Raw genomic sequence first — 10,289 nt, forward strand, 5'->3', positions numbered from 1 at the left:
TGTGGGTGGAACTGACTCGATGACACCTAACAGTAACAGCAACAGTGGATGTGGATGCGCATGTGTTTGTACGGGGACCTGCTTAGACTTGTTAAGTGACCAGACAGGAATGGCTTGGTTGTAGCATCAGTCCTTTGTGATTACGATTTAGCACAGGTGCAAGCGTGTTTGCGTTCGGCTACTAGCCAAACGGTCGGGCCTCCGTGGCTGTGAGACCATAAGAACTAGATGGTGCCCTGCTCTCACTGCCAAACATTTAGGTGAAAGATTTAATAAAAGAATCCTGGTCAAAATGGGGTTAGGGTGGGTGGGTGAGTAGGTGGGACACAAAACAGAACATAAAATTCTTACGGACGCTAGACTTTCTGCAGTCAAGGAGTCTGAATGAGCTCCTGAAACGATTGCCCTGAATAAGTCTTTAAATCGCAACTCCAAACTATCCCCAGAAATCTTCTTAAACCCCACAATCATCCCTCTTAGCTAGTGAAGACTGACGGCCTTGGGCCCTGCGCTCTTTCAAGAGTTATCGCAAGGAGATGACAGGGGAGCAGCAGCTCAATGACTGGTTGGGAGACGTGGGGACAGTGAGTTTACATTTGGGGAGGGAATGGTCCATGCGGGGGGAGAAAGAATGGTGTCAACTCAAAGACAGCAGTCGCCATCGCTGAACTGCTCTGCTGAATCGAGGCAGAGCGTTTTGGATGTCTTCTCAACAGCAACCAAATTAAAACCCTCAAAGATGAGCAGCCGGCACCCAGTCAGCAGCACTGCAGAAAAAGACGTGGTGATGGGCTTCCACAAAGGCCGCGGCCACAGGCCAGTCACGGGAGGCCGGGTTCTTCTTGGCTGCAGGCAGGGTCACCCTGTGGAAGGGCTGCCACAGCAGTGGGTAATGGATGGGAAGTCGTAGGCCGCGCGCCTCCACGGCCATGTCCCCAACGACTAACAGTGGCCAGCATCTTTTCACGGCTTCTTTGCTCTCTGCACACATTGTTTTGACTAATCATCCAGGCAGTTTGATGGGGCATTTTGGTTTCCCATAATTGAGTTTTGTGAGTTCTTCGTATATTCTGCTTACAGCCGATCTGTTCTATCAGGCGTGTGATTTGCAAATATCCCCCGCCCCAGCCTCTGACTTGTGCTTCATTCTGCTAACAGTGTGATGTTTAAACGCAGAAATTTATGTCCTTTTCGACAAAGTCCAACTTAACAATTTGTTCTGCTTCTCTCGGCATCATAGTTGAGAAATATGGCCTGACCCAAGGTCATAAAGACTTCCGCTATGTTTTCTTTTAGGAACTTTATAGTTTTAGGTTTCGTAAATGGCGTCTACAGAATGTTTTGTATTAATGTTATTACGTACTATGGCATGAGGGGGAGCCCTGGTGGGGTAGGGATTATGCTGTAATCTGCACGGTTGGCAGTTCAAATCCACCAGCAGCTCCTCGCGAGAAAGATTGGGCTTTCTCTTCCCGAAAAGAATTTCAGTCTTGGGAACTCACAGGGGGTAATGATGAGTCACTGTTGACTAGAGAGCAGTGAGATGCGTTATAGATATAAGCCCCATTTAAAAAATGTAGACATTTAATGGCCCCAGCACCAATTGTTTAAGAGATGTTCTACTCTCCAGTAAATTCCCTCCGTATCTTCATCAACAATCCCTTGGAATTTGTTTGGGGCTCTTTCTGATCTACTCTGTTCAACATTTCCCTTTATGGCAACAACACGCTGTCTTGCTTATAGAAGCTATGTAAGTCTGACAATGAAACACAAGCTGAACCCATACCACTGCCATCCATTCGACTTTGACTCACATAGCACAGAGTATGGTTTCTGAGGCTGCAAATCTTCATGGAAACAGATGAAGTCATCTTTCTGCCATAAAGCAGCTGAGGGGTTTGAACCACTCATCTTCAGTTGAACAGCCCCAATGCTTACCTCATGGAGCTACTGGGTTTCCAGTCTCCGAATTCTGAAACCAAACACCCAAATTCACTGCCACTGAGTCAACCGTGACTCAGGGCGACCCTCCGGGAGAGGGTAGAACATGCCCTGTGGGTTTCTGAGACTGCAACTCTTTATAGGAGTAGAAAGCCTCCTCTTTCTCTCTTGGAGATGCTGGTGGTTTCAAACTCCTAACCTTGGAGTTAGAAACCCAAGCCTAACGACTGCTCCACCAGGGCTAAAACGTAGAGGGCATTCATTCTCTAAGGAGCCCTGGTACTCGGTAGTGAAGCACTCAGCTACTGATGGAAAAGTGGGCAGTTCAAAGCCACCAGCCACTTGGAAGAAGGCCACGGCTGTCGGTTTCCGTAACTATTGCAGCCTTGGGAGCCCTGTGGGGCAGTTCTATGTCGTCCTTACAGCGGTGAGTCAGAAGTGACTCAAAGACAATGCACTTGATTTTTAATCCTTTCTCTCTGTTTTTTCTCTTTAACTAATGCTTGGACTCTTTTAGTACATTTGCATTCCCATATGAATTTTGCAATCAGCTAGCTAATTTTTTCTGAAGACTCCAACTGGGATTTTTCTTTCTTTCTTTCTTTTTTTTGAATTGTCATTCCTCATAGCCTATAAATCAATTTGGAAGATAATTGACATCTTAACGATATTGAATCTCTTGGCCCATGGATACTGTGTGTGTCGCTCCCTTTATTTAGAGTGTAATTTATCTCAACAATATTCATATTTCTTCAGTAAACAAAACTTTCTCCTTGTAGCAGTTACATAATCGCCTGTCAGCTTGAGTGAAGGGGTGGAGTCTAGCCTGTCAATCAGGTCACAGCCAATGAGACCTCTGTGTGAACCTGGCCTTCTGCTGAGGAGTCTGGGAATTCTTGTCTTCCTTCCTGCAGGCGGGACACATTCATTTGCTGTGAGACATTCCTGATGACAAGTCGCGTGGAGCTACGCTGGTGCAGCCAGGGCCCTGGAGCTGGAGGAGCCATGTGGAGACCCCTGCCAGCACTGGGATGCTTCCACCCCCACTGGATCCACAAAACTTTCCACCCACTGGCCTGTGGTCTTCCTGCATTCAGCATCATTGCATGTGTTGCGTGAGTCTAAAGAGGGATTTATAGACAGGTATTGGGCATAGGTGCTAATTTCAGGCTTATGGATTTGATCTGGACTGGGCTATGATGCTTTCTTAACATATACTTGCTCTTTGATATAAAATTATTTCTTCTACACATAGGAATCTTCTGGATTTGTTGCCCTAGAAAGCCCAGACTCACACACACATTTAGTATGAGTCAGAATCGACTCAATGGCACTGAAGTGTTGTTTTTTTAAAAAAAACTTATTCCTAAGTATTTTGCTTCCTTGTTACTAGTTTAAGTGATACTATTTTACTTTTATTTTTTCCTTAATATATAGACAGCTCATTGATATTTTTGTATTTTTAAATTCAATATCAGATTTTTTTTATTAGTTTCCCTGGGTGCTGTACGTCAACAATGAAGACATCTGTGAACAAAGACAATTTCACTTATTTCTTCCTAACCTGGCTGACTATCATTTCTAATTCTTGCCTTATTGCATTGGCTAGCACCGCTAATGTCGTATGGAGTGCCCTTGCTGGTCACAGATATCACTGAGATTAGAGGAGGGCCTTTCCATCATTTCCATTATGAATGATGACACCGCGGGATGTGAACAAAGGCTCCTTCTCAGGATGAGAAAGTTCTTCCCTCCTAGTTTTTTTTTTTTTTTTTTTTTTTACTGTTTGTGTCTTTTTTAATGGGAAACCCATCATGGGTCTTATAAAGACTTCTTTCTGTGTATCCTGAGATCACAGTGTGTTATCTCCTCCCCATATATCGCTTTAACTGTATTTTAACTTCTACTACGCTACATTTAACTTGTAAGCGTTCTAATTTGTCCTTGACAACCTTCTTTGGCCACTAGTTACTTAGCTTTCAAACATTTTGGAGACTTTCTTTCGTTTTATTTTTCGGCCTGTGAATCATTCAGTCTCTTAACATTTGGTGGGTTTTCCATCTCCCCCAAACCCATTGTCCATGGAATCCATTCAAACTCACGCTGTTTCTGTTCTGAAAATCAGTCCCATAGAGCCAGTTCCAACTTGTAAGGACCCTACAGGACAAGGTAGAACTGCCCATGTGGGTTTATGAGACTGCAACTCTTGACAGGTGTAGACAACCTTAACTTCGTCCTCTGCGGTGGCTGGTGGGGTCTGTGGCCGAGCTTGGGGTGCCATCAAGTGAAACCAGGGGCCCCTATGGCACACTCTGCTCCTGGCTTTTCTTCCTTGCTGGTAGTAAGTCCCTTCTTCTCAGCTTACCTCTTTCTCTTTTTAATCTCTGGTAGTGTGCAGGCCACACACCGGAAAACGCCTCCCCGTACACTGACTTGGGGCTGCGCTTTCCATAAGGGAGATTCATCCCACCGGAATCCCCTTACAAGGCATTGGCTGTCACATCAGATCACATCATGAAGGATGCCGGTCTCATTACAGAACTGCCAGATCACTAAGAGTCCTGCTTCAGCCAAGTTGACAGGTGTTTGAGGGTGGAAATAATTCAACCCATGATATTACATCTTTGAATTTAGGAGCCCTGGTGGCGTGGTGGGTAGGTGTTGAGCAGTGGGCCACAAAGTCAGTGGTTTGAAAGTAGCAGCCCCACTGTGGGAGAACGATGTGGCTTTCTACTCCGGTGAATAGTCACAGATTGGCAAGCCATAGGGGCAGCTCTATCCCTTAGGGGGCTATAGGATTGTGATACATCATAATTTTTTAGTTTAAAGACAATCAGCAGGTAGATTTTTCTTTTTCACCCCTCTAGATAACTTCTGATTTTAATTGGGAGGCTTAGATATGACATATTTCATGACTTCTTTATCTGGTTAGATTTAAATGTCGTATTTCCCAATGTTTTTTATTTACCTAAGTGACTCTTTGTTCTATCTTTTCATCATTTTCTGCCACTTTTGTAGATTAATACCTGTATTTTTGCCTGTCCATTTAATGCTCAAATTTTTAAAATATTTTGCTCTAATGGTTATATCTCTCTGTTTTTACAGTCTGCCTTTAAGAGCTATTATTTCACTTCTACTTAAAGCCTGAAGAACAAATGTAGCCATGATTCCATTATCCTTCATTATTCTAAGCGGCTCCATTTTTCATCTGGTTTAATTTTTCTTTTGCTTTGAGGACTTCTTTGGACATTTGCAGATCTGCTAGTAATCGCTTCTTCCACTTTTTAATATGTTTGAAAAAATGCTCATGTTAACTTCTTTTGTTGTTGTTGTTGTTGTTCTTGTTGAGCGTGGTCTGTAGTTTGAGTGGAAGTTCACGGACAAAACTCAGTTTCCCATTCACCGATGCCCACACATCTTGTTCCGTGACATTGGTTGCGATCTTTCCAATGGGACTTTGCTCTTTCCATGACCTCTTTGGGTTCCTGCCTCCACTCACCCTGCTCCTCCCTGCCTGCTAAATTTTGGGTTTTGGTAAATGCCGCCCTTCAGGTCTAATCTGGTTGGTTGTTCTGCAAAGCATCCTTCTCATGGGTGCCATGTTCACTTTGAAGGCCCACCAGTTGGTTCAGCCGTGGATTCACAGTGGGCCCACTGTCAGGGCCACAGTCGGGAGGTGAGGGTCTTGAATTTTGTCCTGCATCTTGCTCCCACCCTGTGCAGGGCCTTCCATTGTGATCGGGATTCGAGTGACTGGTAGTGGGGACCGGGCGCCGTCTAATTCTTCCTGCTTCAGGCTAGCGGAGACTGCACTTGCCTACGGACTGTTCAGTCCTTTGCCCTCATTGTTTTTTTGGGTTTTTTTTACTCTTTCTTTCATCACTTTTCTTTGCTACATAAATCGAAAGACCAGTAGTGGTCGCACAGACGACAACCACTCCAAAGCCTTTAAGTCCCGAGTTCCACTCATGAAAACATGATGTGGTACTCTGTCTTTATGGTCTGTCAGCCCATCAACATGCATGTCCCCGGAGACTGTGCTCTTAAGCATGCAAGTCCCGGTGAGTCAGCTCCTCAAGGTGTTTGGTTATGACATAGAAGTTCCTAACATTGCTCTCTCTATAATCTACTACATACCACTAAATACATATATATACACACCAGTGTGTCTGTGTATTTATAGTAGATGTAGTGTATTCTGCATAAGCTTTATGCACATACACACGCACATATACATAGAGAGAGACAGACCCTCTTCCCAGCCTGTAAATGCGTGTGGGTGTACTGCCGCACGCCATCCCACACCTGCTCAGCTTCAGGTTATGGATCCACCTAGCACCTATGCAGTCAGTTATTGTTTATTTTTGCAGGATTATGTCTGCCATGTTTGCCACTGTGGACTTTTGCTCCTGCGCCCCTTGGGGGTCTTCCTTTGTACCGGCCACGTTGTGCTGACCACCGCCCTCCTTGTGTGCTTTGCCTTGCCCTTCACAGAGGCTAACACCCGTGTACAGGCTTGTCAGTCGGCCCTCCCCCTCCCTCCTGAGATCCATCGTGGAGCGTTTGTTTCCGTGCACAAAACTTTCCTTGGCTTTTTGCCATATTGGCCTGTCCTTTTGTGGCTGACTTTATTTCACTGGGCCCACTGTCGTCCAGGTGCCTCCGTAATCGGAGGTGTCTCTCGGATCCATCGTTATTCTCTAATACTGCGTGGCTCTCCATTAGGCACTCTCACCGCCCTTTATCAATCCATTCTTCTGCCGATGGGCACTTAGATTTCTTCATCTTTATGTTATTGTGAGCACCGCTTTGGTGAACGCGAATACCTACGTATCTGTTTGTGCCACGACTCGTATATGAGAAGCCCGAATCCCTACTGTTTTAGGAAGGCCGTGTCGTTTCCCCTGCAGTGTGTACGAGTCCCAACCTCCCCACAGCCTCACCAGCATTTGCTGCTTTCCAGTGGTGCTGCGGTTGCCTTCATCCTGGCGGCCATGCCAGAGTGGGAGGAAGTCTCGTGGTTTATTTGCATTTCTCTCCCGGCTCAGGATCACGAGGGGAGTTTTGCATCGTATGTGTTGACCCTCTGAGCCCCTTGTTTGGTGACGTGCCTGTACAAACGTGGCTCCTTGTTAAATGGGATGTTTTGTCTTTTTTATGGTAGGTTGATAGAGCTTAAGAATAGGTTTGAGCGATTCCCCATTTGCACAATATGTCCTTGCAGAAACCTCTCCTCCGTCTGTGGGACCTCTTTCCACTCCTCTGCGGAACTCGTTCGACACGTGCAGAACTGTGGAGCACGTAGGCAGCCTCCGTCTTCCAGTTTATCTTCCACTGTCCGTGACTTTAGAGTTATGTGTGCTAAACTGCGCCTTAAATAAGGGCTCCTGAGATCTCCCCCGCTTTCCCCTCCACAATGCTCCTCTTTTAGAGTCTACGTGTAGGTAGTTGATCCATCCTCAGGTCTTAGTCGTGTACAGGAAGAGCTGTGCACCGTTTCATCTTTCTGATGATGGCTATCTACTTTTGCTTGCACTCTTTTTAAAAGAGTCAGTTCCTTCCCTGCTTAATGAACTTGGGTCCACAGTGGAAGATCTTCTGTCTCTAGGTGGTTGGGTTCTCAATCCAGTTCCATTGGTCCTGTGTTTCTTGTGATACCCTTTCCACACAGTTTTCATCTTCTCTGGTGATATTGCAAGTTCTGAAGACGGGTAGTTTGAGATCTCCTACATTTTTCTTCCTTAACTGGCCTTTGCTTAGCTGGGTTCTCTTTCCATTCCATGCGCAGATGGCGATTATTTTTCCAATCTCTCTTAAAAATGCCGATAGAATATGGATCAAGATTTCATTATGTTTATAGATTGATTTTGGCCAGAAGCCAAACCAAATTCGAACTGCAATTGAGTCAATTCCAACCCATAGCGACCCTCGAGGACAGGGTGGAACTGTCCCCATGGCTTTTTGAGACTTTGAGCCTCATCTTTCTCCTGAGTAGCAGCTAGTGTTTTTGAACTGCTGATCTTGTGGTTAGCAGCTCAGTGCATACTCCAGACACAATGAGGGCTCCTTTGCTTTGGGCAGTACCAGCAGTTTCACAATGTTACGTCCTTCTATCCATTAGCATGGTGTATTCTTCCCTTTGTGTGGGCCTCTTGGCTTATTGAGTAGTGTTCTGTAGATTTCTTGGTTTTGTTTACATCTTTACGTCCCTCCGTAAGTTGATCCATCAAGGTTTCCTCTTTTCCTAGCTCCTGTAAATGGCACTTTTTCCTGGTTTCTTTTTCAGTTCTCTTCTCTACTGGAGAGGAATCTCAGTTTTCAGTCCGATGTTGACCTAGTACTCTACCACTTTGCTGAATCCTTTGATTAGACCACGTTGTTTTGGTTTTAGTTAATTTTGGAAGGGACATATCTAGCGTTTTCTACACACAGGTTCATGCCATGTGGAAACAGGAATCATTCAGCTTCTTCCTTAGAAACTTGGATGCTTTGTGTTTCCTTTCCTTACCTGACGGGACCGGTAGTAAAACATCGGACCTGGATAGTGAGAAATTGCTTCCTTGTCTGGTTCACATTCTCAAAGGCAGGCTTCCAATGTCTCCTCGTTGAAGCAATGCTGGCTGTTCAGATTATATATATGTCCTTAACTATAATGAGAAATCCACTTCTATTTTCTTGAGGATTTTTCTTAGAAAAGGAAGCCGGATTCTATCAAATCCCTTTCCTAAATTGAATTGATGTGACCATATGGTCCTTGTCCTTTGTATTGTTAGGCAGTGGGTTAGATTCATTGATTTTCCTGGAAAACCGGGTATTAATCCCACTTGGTCATGATGTTTTGTTTCCTATCATTTTCTTTTTCCTGTGGTCTTGGATACTATTGGTTATTATTCTGTAGGAAAAAAATCGCATCCATATTCAAGAGGGATATTGGTCTTTGGTTTTTCTCTTTTAGGGTGCTTGCCCATCGTTTGTATCTGGTTATCATGGCTCCAATACAATGAAGGCAGCGTGCCTTTGACTTGTGTCCGTTTATCCTATGTTTCCACCTGGAGCACAACCATTCATATTGTTGCTGCTAGGTGCCCAGCAGCTGGTTCTTAATCATCGTCGGCCCAGGTGCCACGGAGGGAAAGACTGCCAATCAGGCACCATCCTACACATGTCTTAGCCACTGTGTCCATTCACATCCTGGAGCCTCTTCGTCCTTGCCCAGAGGCCCTCATGTTACTAAGCATCGTGTCTTTCGCTAGGGACTGGTCACTGCAGTCATCCCCCCAGAGAGCATGTCCTAAGTGTGCGAGATGAAGCCATGCCATCTGGCTTCCAAGGAGCCTTCTAGCTGCAGCTCTTCCAAGACAGATTTGTTCGTTCTTCTGGAAATCTGTTATCTATTTAATATTCTTCTCCAACACCATAATTTAGAGGCATTAATTCTCCCTCCGCCGTCCTCATTCGCTGTCCAGCCTTTGCATGCATATGAGGCTATTGGAAACACTGTAGCTTGGGTCAGGCGCTCCTACTCGGGTCAAAACACCATGGGTAACAGATTCAGTTGCTATGCAACTGGCCTGTGGCGCTTGTTTGCCCGCTATCAGTGATCAATTTGCACTGGCTGGAAGCCCCGTTTTAAACGCAGTTTGGCAAAGGGGGCAGAACCCCTGCCCCTCCCTGGATGCCAGGGGAGTGAATGGCTGACAGCTGTGTGTGTAGAGGAGAGGAGTGTGGATGGTGGACCAGCATGCATAGGGCTTTCTTCTGGTCACCCCTTCCCAGGTGAGGGAGCGGATGGATGGAGGTGGGGCGTGGGTTCAAAGGTGGCCAGGTGCGCATGGGGTCATGCTGTCACTGCCTTTTCCTGGGAGGGCCGTGCGGAGGTGGGGGGGGGGGTCAGCTGTGTCTGTGTCCAGGAAGGGCAGGAGGAGCAGCTGGCATGGCCTCACATCCCTTGGTGGAGTCACTGGGCATGTGGAGAGTTGGCGGTCAGGACGTGGTGGTGGTGATGGCATGGAGCTGAAAGGATCAGGGGTAGGTGCTTGTTTGCTGGTTCTCAGACATTGGGGCCAGAGGGATGTGTGGGTGTGTGCTGCTAACCAACAGGAGTGTTGGGGAGAAGGGGACACACGTCTGTGGTCACTGGGCAAGGAAGCCTGGGCGCTTTCTGTTGGCTGCAGGCAACAATTGGCACCTTAGTTAACTCGAGGGCTGCCTACACGGTCACTGTATGTCCTGTTGGAAATTTTGGGAAATTGGCTTCCGTGACCATCCCCTGAGATTTCTGTGGTCTTGGTGTCCAGACGGCCACACTGTGGGGCCAACCGACAGGGTCCCTCTGCTCTGTCTCCTTT

Source organism: Tenrec ecaudatus, chromosome 6 (assembly GCF_050624435.1).
Source record: "Tenrec ecaudatus isolate mTenEca1 chromosome 6, mTenEca1.hap1, whole genome shotgun sequence".
Classification (NCBI taxonomy): Eukaryota; Metazoa; Chordata; class Mammalia; order Afrosoricida; family Tenrecidae; genus Tenrec; species Tenrec ecaudatus.